We start from the raw sequence: 20,812 nt of genomic DNA on the forward strand, positions 1-20,812 counted from the left end.
ACTCTTTAAAGGGAAGCCTTATTGATAGAACAGATTATTCTGCCATACAAACTTATAGGTTATATTGTTGTACAAGTCAACAAAATATAGTTTCTGTGATTTAAACAAAAAGCTTACAAATTGCAGATCTTTTCCAGCTATATATTAGATAAGATTTTAATAACCAGAATATACAAGAGCTCAAAATCCCCCCAAAAAATCAACAACCTAAATAATATGTGGACATAGAAGGTAGACAGACATTTCTCAGAGAAGAAATACATATGTCTACATATGAATAGATGCTCAACACCTTTGGTCATAAAGGAAATGGAATTCAAAACAACATCGAGATTCTGTCCCACTCCAGTAAGAATGACCATTCTCAAGAATATGAACAGCAATAAAGGCTGGTAAGGATGTTGGGGGAAGATACCTTAATACACTGTTGGGAATATAAGCTAGTCCGGTCTCAATAGAATAAATATGGATATTCCTCAAAAAATTAAACCTAAAGTTATCCTATGATCCAGCAATACCATTCTTAGGCATTTATCCAAAAGACTGTATGTCAAGTTACAACAAAGGTACCTGGCAAACCCATGTTCATCACAACACAGTTCACAACAGCCATGTTATAGAAAGGGGCCAAGATACCCAATAATGGATAAATGGATCAAAAGATGTGGTACACAATGGAATTTTATGCAGCCATTCAGAAGAATGAAATTGTGTCATTATCAGGGATAAGGTTTGATTTGGAAACCATTATACTGAGAAAAGTAAGCCAGGCCCAGAAAAACAAAAATGATGCATGTTTCCTCATATATGTAGATCTTAGATCCAAAATACTGCCTCCTATAAAATCATACATAGAGGCATATGCTTATATACATTTTTTAAATGACTACAACATATACAAAAGTGAATCCTCATGCAGTAAACATTTGGTATGATCAATAGCTTAACAAATGTGTGTCAAAAACTGAAATGAGAATTTAAGAGAAGGGTAATGAGAGGGAGGATAGATGAATGAAAAAGGGAATGTGAAATACAGCCAGATACTAATACATGTACATAATAAAGGAAGTGGTGTAGTGGAAAGACCCCCATCCAGTTGGCAGAGCCCACCAAGTCGTCTTGAGTGACAGAGCCCACCGGAACAAAGTCGTTAGCGAAAAGCAACTTTATTGAGGAGGTCCCTATACCGACTGGCCAGGGTCGCAGCACGCAGGCTCAGGAGCTGAATACTGCCACGCTGAACAGCCCACAGGCTAGGGTTTTTAAAGGCAAAATCTATGCTTCATGCACAGGTGACCAGTGGGACTGTAACACACACAAAGGGTTATACAGGCAGACAGACCACACACAGGTGGCCAGGAGGTTACAGTTTGTCTCATAATGGCTGTTCAGCCTATCACTGGGCAAACAGTGTGAAGACAGACCCTTAACTTAATTTTTCCGGCCCCATTGCCTATTTCAAATGGGACATGTGAAATATGTTTAGGGGAGGGAACACACAGCATGGGGGAGGAAGGGAAGGGTAATTCTGAACAGAAACCATTGGACACTATCGTTTATTTATCCTGTTCTTTTATCATCCATTGAAATTATGTGTTCTGGTTAACATGTTCTGTTTTTTACCAACTATGAAAAATATTTTTTTTCTCTCACTTCATGTTGAGACAGAAATGAAGCAGCTATATAGAATTTCCTTAATGCACCAAGATCAACATGAATTAAAGTTTCCTAAAGTATGTGAACTTAATTTAAGTGAATTCCAATTCCATGCCAAAGAATGTATTTCAAACATTACAGAGGCCAAGAGTTCTTTCTAGCGAAGGGGAAATTAAGAGTTACTCTGTGCTCTCTACATTCAAGGAGAACAATCTCACTGAATCAACACATCAGCCTTTGAAATCAGTGTCATTATGATATTGGAGTAATTGCTGAAGATTCACAGCTAGTGAACAGAGGAGCTGGTACAGGCTACAATTCTGCCTGCCTTTTCTGTTTTATTACAAGGCTTTGTGTCTTATTGTTTATCCCACAACTTCCTATGCCATTAACACAGTGTGCCATCAGAGTTTGAAAATCATCTCCTGGGCCCCTTTCCATGTATTAGAAGTGACCTTTGGTTCTTTTTTTATTCTTTTCTGACTACACAATTAAGTCCGAAGATACCTGCTGTGTATAGATGCTAAATGGCATCACATAAACACATAATAAAATCTCCTCCTATAAATAGTAAGCTCAATAACTATCTTTCTGAAAATGCATGCAGGTAAGACCTATTGTTTCTTGATCTTTTAGCCCCACTGCCAAACTTAGCATTTTAATACAGGAGCTGGAGGATGCTGGGCTCCTGGCAGCTCTTGGACCAGAACAGACCATGTAGTTTGGCTCCGATTTCAAACATTTATACTCTTTTCTCTTGCTCCCTTTGCTCAGTATAGGAGAGAGGCTATCAGCCAATTTCCTCACCGTTTATAGCAAATCCCACAGCTCCCTCATTTCCAGCGGCTCAGCTGCCTGGGCAGACTGTATTACTAAATTATTGTATCTTTTTGGTAGAGTGCCTGATCTATCTTGGCATGTGTTTTGCATTGAAAGAAGCTCCTGTTGGAGGATAGGAAGTGAGCTGCTCTCACCCTTCCCCCGTGCCTTCCTTGGTTACCCTCTACCACTAACCTCTTTGTTCCCCCAGTTTAAGCCAAGCTCTTGGAGGCAGTTTCTCATCTCTCTTCCGCCCCATAGGGAGTTAGTGATTTCAAAGAGAGTTCTGTGCAAGGAGTAATTCCCAGAGCCTGGAGCCAGATGAATAAATGGCCTGCAGTGAATAACTACTTTTGGAACCAAGCAGTTTTGTTTTCCTCTCACCAAAATGTATTTCTTTGTAATACTGAAGTCACTATAACCATGTATTTTTCCCAAACAGAAGAGACTGTATTGGGAGAAGAGCCGGAAGGAGCCCTTTATTGCAGGTTGCTGTTTCTAAGAGTGGTGGTTCTTCCACTTACTTTCTTTAAAAAAAAAAAAAAACAACCCAACTATTTTTATACTAGAGCAACTGGCTATGAATGGAAAATAAACGAATGTTGAAATAAACAGAAAAAGTAGATCTATCATCTTTAAATAAAAGGTATTTTCACAATATTAAAAGGATGAACTTGGTTTTTAATTACTCGAAAATGAATAATCTCAATTTTCAAGAGGCATACCTTGAATTTGAGCTCAGTCACTTAACTATCCTTAATTAAAGCTCTGAGAATGCAATACATTAAAATGCTTCATTCCTATGAGCATTCTACTCCTGTAAGCAATGAGCACCTAGATTGTTTTCCCATGCATTCCATCAGATATGTCAGCTCAAAAGAGTTAGACATCAAAAGTGTAATCCTATTAACAAGACACACCACAGATATACAAATATGTTAAAAATTAGTGAATTGTGTTTGACATCAGCACTGCTGTTGCTATGGTAAGAATTTTGAATGTAAGAAAGTTCTCTGTAAGGGTTTGGTCCTGTAACCAAGGCAATGGTGAATGATGCTCAACTCGGCTAATTTAATCCAAAGAGAACTAGATGTGTTTCAAATGTCTGTACTATGGCTTAGAAAATGGATCATTTATTGCTATCTTTTTCATGGCCTCTCAACTAGTTAAAGAAGGTTATCATGAAAATAGTTTCAGAGAGCCCAGTGAAGGATCTACACATTTAGCTACGTTTTTCACGATCCTGGAAGCTGTAGAGATCAACTTTAAGTCAAGTGCTGGTGAATGGAATATTCATTCAGTAAAATACTTCACAGCAATTTTCAGGTGTGTGGGGGGGAATCATGTAATTTTCCATGGATGAAAAAAGATGAAATGCAATCAAGTCACAATTTCTACCACTTTAACATAGAAAAGGAAAAATTCACTTAAAGCAAGAAAATATGCAAATCAGGATTTCAGTTCCACAAAAGAGAAGCAATCCTAATTCTTCTCTTAGTTGTATAAAATGTACTCCAGATATGCTGAGTCCATATCTCTTTCTCCATACATTCTCATCAAGGTCAACAAGATCTCCACATTGCTAAAATGGACTTTCTAGATCTTCATTATATGTAATCCATTACCTTGTAATTTATACAGATTGTTGGCCCTCATAGAAGAAATGTTCTAATCTTGCTCCCTAGGTAACTATATTCTTGTAGTTTTCATCCCACTTTTCAGGCTCCTCATCTCATTCTCCTTTGTTTATTCTTCTTCACATTCCCAAAGTTTACTCATTCAAGAATGCAATGAGCATTTGCCAGGTGCCTTTGTTGGCAATCTCATGTGTGGTCTTTGGGGTATATGTGCAAGAATGGAATCATTGGATCATAGGATAACTCTAGGGTTTATTTTCTGAGGAATCTCTGTTCTGATTTCCATTGTGGTTGTATTAAGTTATCCCCCCCACCAGTGCATTAATACCCCTTCTTCTCCATATCCTCATCAGCAATTTTTGTTGTTTCTATTCTTGATGATGGCCATTCTTACTGGAGTGAAATAGAATTTCAGTGTTTTGATTTCCATTTGCTTATGAGCAGAAATATTGAGTCTTTTGTCATGTATTCATTGGCTACATGTATTTTTTTCCTCTGAGAAATGTGTGTGTAGGTTCTTTGTTCACTTACTTATTAGGGTGTTGGTTGCTACACCAATCTGGGATATGATCATATTTTATAGGTGAGAGCTTAATGCTCAGATAGTATTTTCTCAGTGTTATATAATAATTGAGTGGCAGAGAAGCATTTGAACAAGGTGTTCACGCTCTTGACTGCTAAGCCATCTGCATTCCTAAAATGAGAAAATTAGCATACATGTCATCTGTATTCTCGAAGTATCCTGTGTATGTCCATGCCCAATTTATATTAATCTGTTGGTTTAAAATTTTAATTTTATTCTGTAGTGTTTATACTGTATGATTACATATTCTATATCTTCTCTTTTAGTCTTTTTGCATGTGTATAATGTTAAAATTGTATTTAAAATAATTTGCAGACACATTTTAGATTTTGAAATTTTCACTTCTCATTTCAGAATATTTTATTCTAATTCATTTCTTGCTGCTTCTTGAGAATTGTATTATTATTCATCCCTTGATCACATGAAATATATCTTGGGACAATCAAGTTAAAAGACAGGTTGTATTGCAAAATGCATAACTTACTTCCTAAAATATTTCACAAATGTGGTCAGGCATACAATTGTGGAGTCTAAAGTTCTAATATATTTCCTTAAATATGCTGTACCTATTTTTCTTATGTCTACTGATTGCTGAGAGCTGAAGAGTATCTGATAGCAGATAAGTTTTTTTCTTTTGTAAATAACTGTTTTTGTTACATTAATTTCTTGTAGATATTTGCAGGATATTTTCTTACTCTTGAAATGATAAGTGTTTAAAATGGCCCAGAGTCTTTCAGAATTTTTGCTTATATTCAGTATTCATGTTTTATTATTTCATATATTCTTTAGAACAAACATGTTTTTATTTATATTTTCATCCCCTTGAGTCCCCTATCATATGCATATTAAATCTTTTTGATTTCTTCTGAATTTTTAATATTATCTTTTCTATTTTATCTCTTCTAAACATTTCTTTGGTCTACTTACTGGCTTGAGTTAATCTTTCACTTCACTAAATCGGGCTTCTCGCAATCCAATATATTTTTTTCTTTGACTATAGTTGTTTGTTTTGTTTTGTTTTTGCTAGACCTAGGGCTTGAACTCAGGGTCTTAGCACTATCCTTGAGCTTTCTCAAGGTTAACACTCTTCCACTTGAGCCACAGCACTACTTCTAGCTTTTTTGTTTATGTGGTACTGAGGAATTGAACCCAGGGCTTTGTGCATGGTAGGCAAGCACTCTACCATTAGGCCACACTCCCAGCCCTTGCTTTGACTACACTTCTAAATTTGACATGAATACTATTCAACAACATGAAGCCTTTTTAATCTATATTTTAACTCTTTATAACCTCTTTCTGACTACATTGCCTCAGTTTATTGAATACTGTTGAGATCCATCTGACATTCATATTTTTGTGAAGAATAATTTCATTTAATAGGATAGCACTGTTTCATTTCTTAGATCAAGCTTTCTTTTTGGAGTTATTATTTAATATATCTAGTTCCCCCCCCCTCCACCGTTGTTCATTCTTTCAGAAGGAGGTCTGGCATGTCAATTTTGGGACCTTGAGGTCAAGTTTTGTCACAGACTGAAAGAGTCCTTTCTAACTTTAGTTCTATAAAAAAGGAAATATCTCATATTAATTGCCAATTTTATCATATTGCACAAAACCAGGGAGTTCTGGTCACCTAGTGCAAAAAATACCTTCCATATTTGGATGTGATGGTAGTCCTTTTCACTGTAGTTTTACTTTGTTAGTTTATAGTTTAATTATTCTATTTAATAGAATAGTCTATTTAATAGACTATTCTATCTGTGTTATTTAATGAAGTAGTCACTAGCCACACAAGCTTCACTGTGCACTTAAAATGGAGCTGGTACAAATCAGTAATTGAATTCTCAGTTCCAGTTAATTTTTAAAATTTAAATTATATGTCAATATTCATGTACACTAGTGGTTATTGTGATGAACAGTATAGGTCTAATTCTCACAGCTTGTGTTATCATACATGCAAATCCATAAGCCCTGTCCTAGAACATCTGGGAGTAGCCCTTAGCTAACTGCGTTTTAACATCACTCTGATGCACATTGGAATGGCTGGTTTGATTGCAGTTAGGAGAAGGCTAGAATGAAAGGCAGGCAAAAGAGGGGTTTTCTCTCTGTTCTACCACTTCTTTTCTATATTTGACTGAGCTTCCAGGAATTAACTAGGGCAGTGTCCTCATTCTTTACTTGTCACAGTTGTCCTCATTATGAAGCAACTGTGACAATGCCTCCCCTAAGTGTTAAGACAGGAGTGAGTCTGTTTCAGGATCCTTCTCCCGGATCTCTGGAAGCTGATGTACTTTTCGGTGGGATTAGGAGTGTCCATCCAATGTTACCTTTTCACCGCTCCTGAGTTATTTCTGTGCTTCCCGTTCTTCTCTATTGAAGTCTACTCTAGGAACTACCTTTATGAGTTCTTTTCTTCGTCACACATAAGGAATCATACATTTTATATATCTATCTTCAATCTAGATTTTTTCCTTTAAATTTTGAAATAATTATGCCACCTTTTAATTTCTCATGATGACAAATACTGTTTCACCTTAGTTTTATATTTTTTTACATTTTATATCTATATTTTATATTATATCTCATCTAAGTACATACAAAGAAAAGTGAAACAGAGAGAAGCATCTAAACTCCAACTTTTCTGAGATCCCCATTTTCTTCTTAATGCTTTGCTTTTTCATAAAATTCTGTAGTCTTCATCTACATGAATCATTTCATTTAATCAACAAAACAAAGCATTAAGAAGAAGCATCAGTTTTATCCTTCCCATTTAAAGAGGAGGAAACTATGCTTATTTAGTTTGCGTTACTTAAATAAGAGAAATGGGTAGGGGCCAGGAGTTTGGTTTAGTGGTAAAGTGCTTGCCTACCATGCATGAAGACCCGGGTTCGATTCTTTGGTACCACATACATAGAAAAAAGCCAGAAGTGGTGCTGTGGCTCAAGTGCTAGGGTTCTAGCCTTGAGAAAACCCAAGGACCCCAGGCCCTGAGCTCAAGCCCAGGATTGGCAAAAAAAAGGAGAGAAATGGGTAGAGTTTCTGCTTTGTAAGGATCCCTGATATGCCAAAAATGATGGCTAGTTATATATTTATAATGGAATAAACATTGTAGTAAGTATTTTATATTAATTATCTTAGTTAAGTTTATAAATATTTCCATTTTGCATCTGATGAGCAAAACTAGAGACAATAAATAATTTGTCTAACTTACTCAACTAGTTAATGAAACTGCCAATGTTCATCACTACTGAGGGTAGCTGTCAAAACTTACTATCTAGACCAATTAAATATGATTGATTCAGAGATGGAAGAGCTGTTTTCAGTTGTTCAAGCAATGTTTTTTCCATATAGTATATGTTTTCCATATAGTATATGTTTTTTCCAGATAGTGATGACTATCTGTGTAACTCATGACATAAAAGAATAATTTTATTGGTAATACTCACTTTCTCCCTGATTCTTTGTAAGAGACAAATCAATTCTAACTCAGTTCTACATTGTTAGAGAACATTGTTTTTTATAAGGATATTCATCTACAGTATCTAATTCAATGACTATAGCATTCAATTTGTCAGAGTACAAAAATTCCCTAATATGCATTAATTCATTTCATTTATTTAGTCATGTAAATAGTCAATAAATATATGTGTGATCCTGAGACAATGAAGTGATAAAATTGATCAAATACATGCTACCCTATTAAGGAGCTTATAGTTAACAAATATGCAAATAAATCCACTGTAATACACATCTTATTAGAAAAATTTGTGGGAACACAAAACTATGGGAACAAATTTTGTTGGGATGGAGTGGGGTAAGGCAGGGTACTCAGCACTGGAGGCCAGGCAGGATTTAGGACAAATGAGTGAACGGCTTTGCAAGCAGAAGAAACACACAGTAAACATGAGAAGGGGTAGGAATGATGGTTAAGTAATGCACCTTCCATCTGGCGAATACAATGTAACCCTTTTATTAATTACAATAAAAAATATTTAAAAAGATAAGGAGAGTGGAAAGCCCCAAAGGCATGAGAAGACTGAGTAATTACTGTTTGATTTCTGGAGCAGGATAAGAAGGGAATGGTAGAAAAATTCACAGAGAAAGGTTGCAATGTTAGTGAGTAATAAGTAATTTAAGTAAAGTAATCCATAGAAGTAAGCTCAAACTTGTTCTCAAGTTGAAACTCTTTGAGCCACAGCTCAAGAACCTTCCTAACGTTATTGTCATATTCAAAACTTATTCTAATGTTAGCACCATAGACTTGGTAAAAACAGGTATTCGAATATAAAATAAATTCTTTACTTGATTTTGAAAGCCATCTATGTCATTCTTTCATTTAAGAGCTGGGAGGTGTGTATTTTAAGGCAACTAATGGAGAATCTTTGTAGACAATTACCTCTTTATTATTATTTGAAAGTAACCTAGTCTTGGGCCGGGAGTTTGGCCTAGTGGTTAAAGTGCTTGCCTAGCATGCATGAAGACCCGGGTTCGATTCCTCGGTACCACATACATAGAAAAAAGCCGGAAGTGGTGCTGAGGCTCAAGTGGTAGAGCTCTAGCCTTGAGAAAGTCCAAGGACAGTGTTCAGGCCCTGAGCTCAAGCCCAGAACTGGCAAAAAAAAAAAAAAAAAAAAAAAAGAAAGAAAGTAACCTAGTCTTGCTGAACATTACCAGAATTTAGAGCAGAAATATGAAGTAAATATTATGAGATGGGACAAAAGGGACAGGAACCTCTGAGTTGCTAAGCATTTGCTTATCCCTGTCCACTTTATTGTAAGTGAAAACGGGAATCTTGGATAAGTGTTCATCAAACTAGCTAAATTCTCAGATCCATCAACATTTAAGGTAATTGATTCAGCTGTTGTGTCTGTGTCACCTTGTTCTCTTTTGTGACAGCCATTATACAGAGTTCACCCCTGTAGTTTGTGTCTCCAGTGGGCATTCACTGCCTGACTCTGAATCTTGGAGAAGTGGAAATAAAGACAATGGTCAAAAAAATGGTCCACATTCGGATAGTGGAATCAAATGAAAAATGTCACAGAAAAATGTATTCCATTTTTAAATCCTAAATCAAAAGAAAAACTTTCAACTTTGTGCTCTAAGGAGTAGAAAAATTTAGAAGTGTAAATTTCTATAATTAAAAAAGGATCAAAGTTTCTGTTTTCCATTTTATCTTCCATAAGGCATCCCAATTTGAGACAATGGGCTTTGTCTCTGGAATAAATTCTAACTTGGAGAGGAGCATAAAATTCATGCTTCTAATTAACTCATTATACATAAAATCAAGGGGCATTTGTTATGTTGTACAACATTTTTTTTGAAACACTGGACATACATAAAAGGATAGTTTTGTTGTGGTGGTTTTGTAAACTGCGTGAACTGAAGGCCTGGGCGCTGTTGTTTGCCCAATCTAGCACTCTACAACTTTGAGCTACAATTCATGATTAAATACTTCTTGTATACAATCTCTAACACTATTAAAGGAAGCTATCACTCCAACATAATATTAACTAGGTTTAGCATAAAATTGCATTAAACAAATTTTAGGTGTTTTTATTAATTGATTTGGGATGCAGTCATCAGATTTCTTTTTCTCACTATTTTTGATATAAATCCACCAATTCAAAAGCTTTGTTAAGGTTTTTTATGTTTTATTTTATTTTATTTTATTTGGCCAGTCCTGGGCTTGACCTCAGGGCCTGAACACTATCCTTGGACTTTCTAAAAGCTAGAGCTCTACCACTTGAGCCTCAGCACCACTTCCAGCTTTTGTCTATATATGTGGTACCAAGGAATTGAACCCAGGTCTGTGTGCATTCTAGGCAAGCACTCTACCACTAGGCAAATCCATATCTAACATGGGCGATACCTGTATGCACTTATCAACTGAATGGGCCATTGTTCCATTTGAGGTAAAAATAGGCAGATGTTTCAGATGAGGATTTTTGACATTATATCAAAGAATGATGACTAGTGGAATATTCAAAACAGATTTCAGTATTATTCAAATATCTAACAGACAAAGAAATCTGATAAATTAAGGGAGATTAGAAAGAAAGTGAGGTAGGCTGTCTGGGACTTGGAAGAGTTGTGCTGTTCAACAGGGTTTTAAGAAAAAATTTTAAATTAGGCAATTCTTGACTTTTTATTCTGTTTTACCATTTACCATTCTACATTATCTGGTTTTTATCTCTAAAGTATCTCTAAAATCTACTTGTTTCTCTCTTTCCTACTCATAGTTGGTTCTTGCTGATTATTGAGATCTCAGCTCAAACACCACATCTTCAGTGAGTAAACCCTATTTGGATCTGAATTTAAGAAATCACCACCTCTGGTCCTTACACCATCTGTCTTCCTTACACCAGCTGCCTTCCTGTTCTTTTCACGCTCTGATTTTCTTATTTACTAGAGATTAGTTATCTTTCTTTTCTTCTTGTGTCTCTCCCCTCACTGGAATATAAGTTCTATATGAACAATCACTTAATTAGTTCACTTCTGAATTCCAACTATCCCAACTCTTCTCTAGTGTGTGGTAAGTGCTTGAACTAATGCTTATTCATGTTGTTCTACTTCATGTCCTTGTAATACCTTGCTTGGTGATGTTCTCTAGTACCATGCATCAACATTGCACTGTTCTCTGTAACACAAATCTAATTACACCACACCACTACTGAAAGCTTTTGATGGGTCATCATTATCCAATGAGTAACTCAAAGTCTTCATTTTAAATAGTTCAAGGGAGAACATTTAATAGTTACTCTTTATTTATTTTAATAACTTAAATCAATGCCACTTAAGTTTATGATTTCATAATGATTGCATACATGAGAAAAATATAGACTATAAAACCACTTACATGGACAGAAAAACAAATAATGAAGGTAGCCTCCAATGAGTTTTGATTGTTTTGATCTAAAAGACAAAGCCTAAAGCCTAATACCTTATTTTTAATTTCACAATCCCTGCCTTACTCTCTGGCAGAATAGCTACTACCTCTTGTCTTGCACTTAGGTCAGCAAACTCAAATTACCAATTACTTACAGCTCTCCCACTCACCACAGTATTCACTGCCATTCTGTTTTAATCAGCTATTTCCTGTGCTTTGAATGTCTGGTTTGATCCTTTCATCTGCTTATTTCTTCTCATCCTTATGATTAGCCTCATGGGTCATCAACCTCTTGAAGCCTTATTTTTGTATCCTCTAACTCAGTCTTGGTTAGGCACTCTTTTTTGTTTCTGTTCCCTTTATATCTTATGAGAATCTTATATACCTACTCTACTGAAATTAATTATTTTTGTATATTCATCCTGTTAAGAGGAACATTTCTGAGATAAAGATTGATATAATTTTTAAATCAGTATTCTTATCTTCAATTATAATGTATGAAGAGGTGCTCAGTTAGTTATTTAACAATTGAAAGGGGCACCATAAAATATCAAGAGAAGAAACCATCCAGTGATAATTACTTTTTCAATAATAATTATTTGTTCAGTGTTTTCACATAGTGCTTCCAAGTACAAAAATATCCTTTTTCATTCATTGAGTCAATAAATACTTATTGAGTACCTACTAAATAAGAAAGTTAAGGCATTTAAAGCTACTCTAGGAGGTGAATGAAAAGGTCTTAGCAATATGGCATGATAGGACTTGATAGTAAGGAATAAGGCTAACCCAAGACAGATTAAAGCAAGAGCTATTACAAGTAACCGTCAAATTCCTTGATTTCTTGAATCTCTTCAGAGATGGCATAGCAGTCCATGCTTCAAAAATCAAGAGTTTTTTGTGGGAGTGGCACTGGGAAGTTTGATAGTAGCATATTATCAGCCAAACTTCCAAGTGTTTTGGGTTTTTTGTTTTTGTCTTTTTATTGGGAGGCTGAATCAGTAATCAATGCTTACTTTGAAACAATTCAAAGGAGCCAGGGAAAATGTCTGGCAAAAGACTGGGACTATGACAACTGGAATTGGAATAAAGAATAAAAATAGAAACAAAAACTGCACATTGGTAGCTCACACTTGTAATCCTAACTACTCAGTAGGTTGAGATCTGAGGATCATGTATCAAAGCCAGGCCAGGCCGGAAAGTACATGAGTTTTTTTTTTTATCTCCAATTAACTACTAAAAAAGCCAGAAGTGGAGTTGTGGTACAAGTGGTTGAGTGCTACCCTTGAGCAGAGAAAATCAAGGACAGCACCCAGGCCATGAGTTCAAGCCCCAGTACAGACAGATAGATACATGTGCACATGCAAACTCATGGTCATGCACACACACATACACACACACATACACACACACACACACACACATACACACACACACACACACACATATACACACACACACACACACACACACACACACACACACAGAAACTAGGAACCAGACAACCTGATGTAAGATAGTTTGTTCATTAAAAAGATTATTCTGCTGGGTGCTGGTGGCTCAAACCTGTAATCTTAGCTGCTCAGGAGGTTTAGAACTGAGAATCACAGTTCAAAGCCAGCCCAAGCAGGAAAATCCATGAGATGCTTATCTCTAATTAACCACCAAAAAGCTGGAAGTGGAGGTATGGCTCAAGTTCTAGAGTACTAGCTTTAACCACAAAAGCTCAGGAACAGTGCCCAGGCTCTGAGTTCAAATCCCACAACTGGCAAAACAAATTTTAAAAAGATTTTGTTCTTTGGACAAGATACTAGATTTGGATTTAGTAGGGGTTTATGTATGTATGGCTATACATAACAACAAATAACTTCAGTTACAAAAGGAAGCTGTTGATCAATTTTACTTATGGAGTTAACTTAGGGATCACATCTTTGCCAGACATAATAGATAAAGAACTATAAACAGGATGCTATTTTCAGAATATTTAGTGCTTGAGAAATAATATATTAAAAGCCAGGCAAGAGACAAATCTGGGAAGACAGAAACATCTGAAATATGTCCTCTCAGACAACAATTTCACTAGCAGGCTTTGTCTGGTAAAACTATTTTCAACTCTGTGGTCTATTGATGGAAACTTCCACAGGAAGATTTGGATAAGTTGCTTAAAGCTAGTCAATTTCAACTATCTCTTTTTCAGCCATCTATTGCCCACATGATAGCATCATGATAGAAAAATAAGCACCTGTTTTGCAGTAGCTTACACAGCTGGTAGGAACCCAGATGAACAAAGGCAATTTTGTTCTCCAAAGATCAGTAATTTCTGTCACTGTACCTCTCAAAACTTCGTATCTTCCCTATACTACAAGCTAACATGGCTTTTTTAGAGTTATTGCTGTTGTTGTTTTTAAAGATTCTTTCTTTTTTAATCTCTTCTTTCCTTTTTTCTCTCTTGGAAACCAGAAATGAAAGAGTAACACATGCAAAAACAATTGGAAATACAAGTAAAATTGAAATGCTACTCCACATCTTTTGGCTCAAAAGAAGCTTGAAAAGACCTTAAGGTTATAGAAGACTGATCCTCAGGATAGAGATAGGGTAACACCATAAAACAAAACAAAACAAAAACAAAGAGAACTAACCCTGCAAAGCGAAGAATCTGATTGCAGAGCTACCAGATGATTAGATGCAAATATCCAGGTGTCAATAACAACTAAAAAGCACAAGACATACCAAAGAAACAGAAAAATATGCTCTATATAAAGAGAAGCCTGAACAACTGGAGATTATTTCTAAAAATTAACTGCAGATGTACTACTAAAAGAATTCAAAACAATTGTATTAAGATACCCATAAGATGAAAGAAACAAGAAGCAAAAAAAAGTAAGAAAGGAAACAAGTGAAAGCATCAATAAAGGAAAAGATAATATAAAAGATACAGGAAAAATATTGCATCAGGAAAGATATTAACCAAATAAAAACAGACTTGGAGGGCCGGGAGTTTGGCCTAGTGGTTAAAGTGCTTGCCTAGCATGCACGAAGACCTGGGTTCGATTCCTTGGTACCACATACTTAAAAAAAAAAAAGCCAGAAGTGGTGCTGAGGCTCAAGTGGTAGAGCTCTAGCCTTGAGAAAAGTCCAAGGACAGTGCTCAGGCCCTGAGCTTAAGCCCAGGACTGGCAAAACAAACAAAAACAGACTTGGAGAATTTCATATCAGGAGTGAGCAAGCAAAAGGAAAAAAATCAAAGAATTTGAATACAAGACAAGTTATCAAGTCAGTAGAAAACTGAGTTAAAATAAGACTTGCAAGAGTCCCACAAGAAAAAGAGATAAAGACAAGAATAGCTGAATAAAATGGCCCCCCAAATTCCTGAATACAATATAGAATTCTGCAAATACCACTGAAAGAATATTAAATAGCAACTAGAAGTTGGATCAAGAAGAACTAAATAATGGTAATTATAGAAGCTGGTTTCAATGTGATTTTGGATTATTTTCTACATATCTAAGAGAATAATGAGCCAGGAGCCATTTATGATTTTCATCATGGAATGTATAAAGATTTATTTTGTGACATGTACAAGTGAAAATGAACTTATGAAGAATAAATTTTTTGGGATCTTGCTGGGTACTTGGTGAGTCACATAGGTAATTCTTTTCATTCAGGATGTTAAGATGAAGGTTCAAGACAATACATGAGACTCCATCTCCAAAGTAACTAGTAATAAAAGCTGGGTGTAGAATGGCAGCGTAGTGACAGGCCAAGCAGTTTGACAGCTTGAGTCCAAACCCAGGTACTGTGTTCTTGTATGTAAGTTAAGGTGGTGTACACTCAAATTGTTGTGTTTTAATTTTAGTATATTAATTTTGTAATACTCAGTGATAACCACACAGAAACCAATGGAGAATAAACACAAAAGAAAAAAAGAAAGGAATGTAAATGTTTCACATAATAAATGCAATACAAATAGTAAACACAATAAAAGTAATACAAAACATGAGAAATAATGGTTTCCCTCATATGTCATAATCAGTAGAAACCTTGGGCTCCCCTAGCAGAGATTTGCAATAGAGCAAAACCTAGATATATAAGGCCATATAGTATAATGCTAAATGAATGGATCTCTAGGATATAGAAACAAAAGCCATATAATAAGTGATTGTTGTCCTTAATGTACTATGTTATCTCTCATCTCTTTTGCTGTCACTTGGTTATCTCATATTGTTACAGTATTCACTTTGTTATCTGATATATTGGATATTTTTGTATTTGGTTATTTGAAATTGGATAGGGAAGGGGGGAAATCAAGATGAGGGGTGGGGGTGGGGGGAGGGAAATGGGGACCAAGACATGAGAAAGGGTATCAATGTATGTGAAGTAATGCACCTTCTATCTGGTGAATGTAGTGTAACCCTTCTATTAATTACAATAAAAACATATGAAAAAAAGATACATGGAAAACAAATGGTACAAGATAGAAGTAGGTCTCTAACTAGCAACACAGTCTTCAGTTTACCGTGGTGTGACTTATGATTTTGTTTTATAATTTGCAAAAACTATTTTCATTTAGTAGAAATATATTTCAGTTTTTGAGTTATGATCTTTTCTTGGGCTAATAATATGTAATATGGTACGCTCACAAAGCAGGGCAGCTGTAGGTAGTGGCAATTCTAGTTGTTATATAATCAAATTATAAGGGTAGACAACTTTACAATGTATTTTTGTATATTGTAAATACCTTACAATGTATCATGTTATTAGGCTATAGTGTTCAGCAGATTAGATGTGCAGTTTTGACTTATATTTTCATTTTATAATGCATTTGTTGGGACAAAATTAACTACGTTGCTACTTAAAAGAGAATTTTTAATTATAAATCAGAAGACAAAGGTTGGCACAATGATTAAATAAATCTAAGTACATTTTTACAACAAGAAACTCACTTTTATGTATAGAGACATATAGATTGAAAGTGAAAGAGCATGTATATGCCATTCAAATAGTGATAGAGTGTTTGCCTAGCATGCATGAAGCCCTGGGTTCGATTCCTCCATACCACATACACAGAAAAGGCTAGTGTTGCGGCTCAAGCAGTAGAGCACCAGTCTTAAGAAAGCTCAAGGAAAGTGCCCAAACCACCCCAAGACTGGCAAAAAAAAGAATATGCACAATAAAAGACTTCTACAAATATACAGATTGACAGAACTGAAACAGAAATAGATAGTTCTGCAATAGTAGGTAGAGACCTCAATACCCCACTCTCAATAATATTACTCATGTTAAATTAGAATTAGGACAGGATGTATTAAAAATGGCTTTGGACCTGGGGGGTGTAACAGTGGTAGAGCACATAAATATTTATTATGCATAAAACTCTGGGTTTACAGAAAATAGTAAGAGGACGATGGCTCTGACTAACAAACCATTCATTATTTGTCATTTGTCTTAATGAATGAAAAAGCCTTATTTTTACTTTTAATTCTGTTTACTTTGCAGAAAAATAGCCAATTACAAGACCATCACCTCTGCTTTCATTACCATTAGCATAATTAAAAGCAAAAACTAAATCACTGAATTCTCTTATAAATTTACAAAAGCTGTTTTGATGACACAGAGGAAAATGGTGGCTAAAAATCTAAGTTCCAAATTTATCAGCAAAAGCGTTCTAGGAATTAAAATATTATTGTTTAGTAGAAATAACTATAATAAAACATGTCACAAGCTATACATACAAAATGGAGGAGCTAAAACAAAAGATGAAGTATTAGGTTAGTAAAGAGCTCTTCCCATAACTTCCAGTTAGACAGAAGATCTTTGAATTTTCTGTTTTAGTCAAAAGCTTGGGAAACAAAACCACACTTCAGGCAATTAGGATCTAGTTCAAGATACTAAATGCCTTCAGTTTTGTATGAGTCACTCTTTGAGCCCTGTGGGAACTCTGATACATAAAAAAGTAGATTTTGGATCTTCGTAAGATTGAATACACTTTTTTTTAGGCTATAGTTAATTTTACTTTTTTACATATATTTTTATTGTAACTAATAGAAGGGTTACATGATATTTGCCAGATAGATGGTGCATTAATTCCCATACATTGATACCCTTTCACATGTCTTGGTCCCAATTTCCCTCCCCCCATCCCCACCCCTCATCTTTTTTTCCCCCTTCCCTATCCAATTTCAAATAACCAAATACAAATATATCCTATATATCAGGTAACAAAGTGAGATACTATAACAATATGAGATAACCAAGGGACAGCAACAGAGATGAGAGATAACATAGTACCTTAAGAACAACAATCATTCTTTATATGGCTTATGTTTCTATATCCTAGAGATCCTTTCATTTAGCGTCATACTATATGGCCTTTTGTATCAAGGTTTTGCTCTATTGCAAATCTCTGCTAGGAGAGCCCAGGGTTTCTACTGATTATGACAAATGAGGGAAACCATTGAGCCTAAGTTCCTTTGAGTCTGGCTTACTTCACTTAATATGATCTTTTCTAAGTCTTTCCATTTCCTAACAAATGGGGCAATGTCATTCTTTCTGACAGCAGCATAGAATTCCATTGTGTACAAATACCACATCCTGTTGATCCACTCATTTTTATGAGGTGGAGCAGACCATAACAAAGTTTTGCCCTAGTGACTGTTCCTGAACAGGTCTTGTCTGGTAGCCCAAAGAGTGGATTATTTGTCTCTCCTACTCAAGAGAGAATTTCAATATACTCCTCTGTGATCATTCTCAGCAAATATACAAATATACTTGTAAGCAAATTGATTAAAGTGAGTTATATCAATAGTGTAATCTTATACTTTGTGTCAGATATCAAGCTTTCCATCAAAGATATATGTTTTATAGAGCTCTAGTGATGTCAAGAAGCAGGTACCTATCCAGAAATTATATCTCTCTGTTTTTACTGAATTTAAGTGGTGCTCTACCGCGTGAGCCGCAACACCAACCTTTTCTGTGTATGTGGTACAGAGGAATCAAACCCAGGGCTTCATGCATGTTAGGCAAACACTCTATCACTATTTGGAATATACATGCTCTTTCACTCTCAATGTATATATGTCTTTATACATAAAAGTGAGTTTCTTGTTGTAGAAATGTACTTAGATTTATTTAATCATTGTGCCAACCTTTGTCTTCTGATTTATAATTAAATTTAACAGTTCTGGACACTTACATGTGGGCCTTTTCTATGGAAACTTCTCATGTAATCCTCCATTCTTCTTTTTGCTGGCTAGCTATCAAAACCCAGAGTGACACTTGTCACATGTTGAATCTTGTAGAGTCTCTGAATGAACCTCTGAAGCCCTATCACTTGGACTGATGATGAAGAAGAGAAAAGAAGAGGGAGAAGAAAGAGGAAGAGGAAGAGGAGAAGGAAGAAGAGGAGGAAGAGGAAGAAGGAGATGGGAAGGAGGGGAAAGGAGGAGAGGAAGAAGTAGAAGAAATCTTGCTATTGTGTTAGCCACTGAAATGTTGGGGGAATATCCTTTCCCCCCCAACAAATAATTATACTAATATATAATGAGATACAGAAAGAAGGAATGCACAATAGATTTTGTGTATCTTCCTCTGGTCTTCTACTTTGATTTATGTTTATCCTCTGAGATTTCAACCCCTCCAAAGAGTCTTTGAGACTTCCTCAACATGAGTTTTATAGTAATTATATTTAAAATTATATTAATATTGTAATTATGATGACCATCTCCTAATATCTAACAAATTATAAAGTTATTAAATTAGTATATATGCACTAAAATACATGAGGAGAAGTGAATGCGTTAAGCTCAAATATAGAAATTATAAACCCTTAAAAATAAGGAAAAGTCTTTTCTCATCATGGATAATTCAACTGCCCTAAATATTAAATGTATGTACTACCAGCCTTTCTACTCCTTGTAGTATTTATTCTGAATTATAGCATCAAAGTATAGCATTATACTTCATACTTCAGTCTACTGATAAAGTCAGTAGAAGTTATTTTTTTAAATAGAGATCATAGGCTTCTTTGTTTCTATTTCCAGGTACCAGTGCTGACCTGGATCTGGTATAGATTCTCCATGGCTGTTCATTGACTTGGTGACTATTTGATAGTGTTAAAAGGCAAATTCAAAGCTTTTGTTCAAAAGAGAAGTTACCTGAACTAGATTAGTTTCATTGTAAGAAATAGTTTATTCCGATATAATGCATGTACCATAAATCTCCTCTACTTATTTTATTCAATGATTTTTTTGTGTGTCAGTCCTGGGGCTTGAACTCAGGGCCTGAGCATTGTCCTTGGACTTTCTCAAGGCTTAGTGCTCTACCATGTAAACCATAAAAACACTTTGGGCTTTTCCTATGTATGTGGTGCTGAGGAATCAAACCTAGGTGTCTTTGTGCATGCTAGTCAATCACTCTTACTAGTAGGACAAACTCCTAGCCCATTTAATGATTTTTTAGCACAAACAATTGTGACACTATTCCTACAAACGAATTTTAGGACATTCCCATTATCAGCAAATGAAACCTTGTAGTTACCAGTATTCATTCACACTCTTCCCTTCCCAGTCGCTCACCAGGAAATTATCAAGCCAGTTCTTATTTCAACAGCTTCATCTATTCTGGATACTTCATATAAATAGACTCGTGCAACTTAGAAGGTTTTTTAAATAGAAGTTCTATCTATTAACAAATGCTGATGATCTTTTTAAAATACTGTTAAATACTGATACTCGACACTATGTTGGATATGAACCTTACAACTTGAGAGGAGGCAAGTAGGGAGGGTAAGCAGGAGAAAATGAAGGCTGGGGTAACAATGTCTAAAAACAAATGTACTCATTACCTTACTTACGTAACTGTAACTCCTCCTAATCATCACCTTTTCAATAAAATAGTTAAAAATAAGTTAAATATTGTAAAAATGTTATTAAAATTAACAAAATAGGAATAATATGAGATTATTGCATAACTATGTGACTTGCTAAGGAAAAAAGTTAAAGGAACACACACACACACACACACACACACACACACACACACACACCATTTCATTGGTTTTGCTTCTTTGGAAATCTATGAGTAATAAATATCTAAGTCCAGAAATCCTTCCTCTGAGGATTCTAATTCTCTTATTTACTGAGTAAATGAGGAAGAGGCTATAAATACAGGGAAAGGTGGGGGCCACAAAACAGCAGTTGTCCCAGCCCTTGATAAAAAGGGTGAGAAGAGCTATGCTCA

General features: G+C 35.4%; 1 protein-coding gene and 1 long non-coding RNA gene across 7 annotated transcripts in view; one reads left to right on the forward strand and one right to left on the reverse strand.

Annotated features, from left to right (window-relative positions):
• Anks1b (ankyrin repeat and sterile alpha motif domain containing 1B) overlaps nt 1–20,812 on the reverse strand; it is a 905,411-nt gene that overhangs the window by 463,628 nt on the left and 420,971 nt on the right. The window lies entirely within an intron of this gene.
• LOC150067403 (uncharacterized) lies at nt 330–19,527 on the forward strand. 2 transcript variants are annotated; one of them, XR_016534615.1, is made up of 4 exons: nt 338–392; nt 10,932–10,979; nt 14,036–15,029; nt 18,874–19,527. It is a non-coding gene; the product is annotated as an uncharacterized LOC150067403 (long non-coding RNA). The 2 variants fall into 2 exon arrangements; XR_016534614.1 differs by lacking the exon at nt 10,932–10,979 and having other exon boundaries at nt 330–392.

Source organism: Megascapheus bottae, chromosome 2 (assembly GCF_031878675.1).
Source record: "Megascapheus bottae isolate mThoBot1 chromosome 2, mThoBot2.hap1, whole genome shotgun sequence".
Taxonomy (NCBI): domain Eukaryota; kingdom Metazoa; phylum Chordata; class Mammalia; order Rodentia; family Geomyidae; genus Megascapheus; species Megascapheus bottae.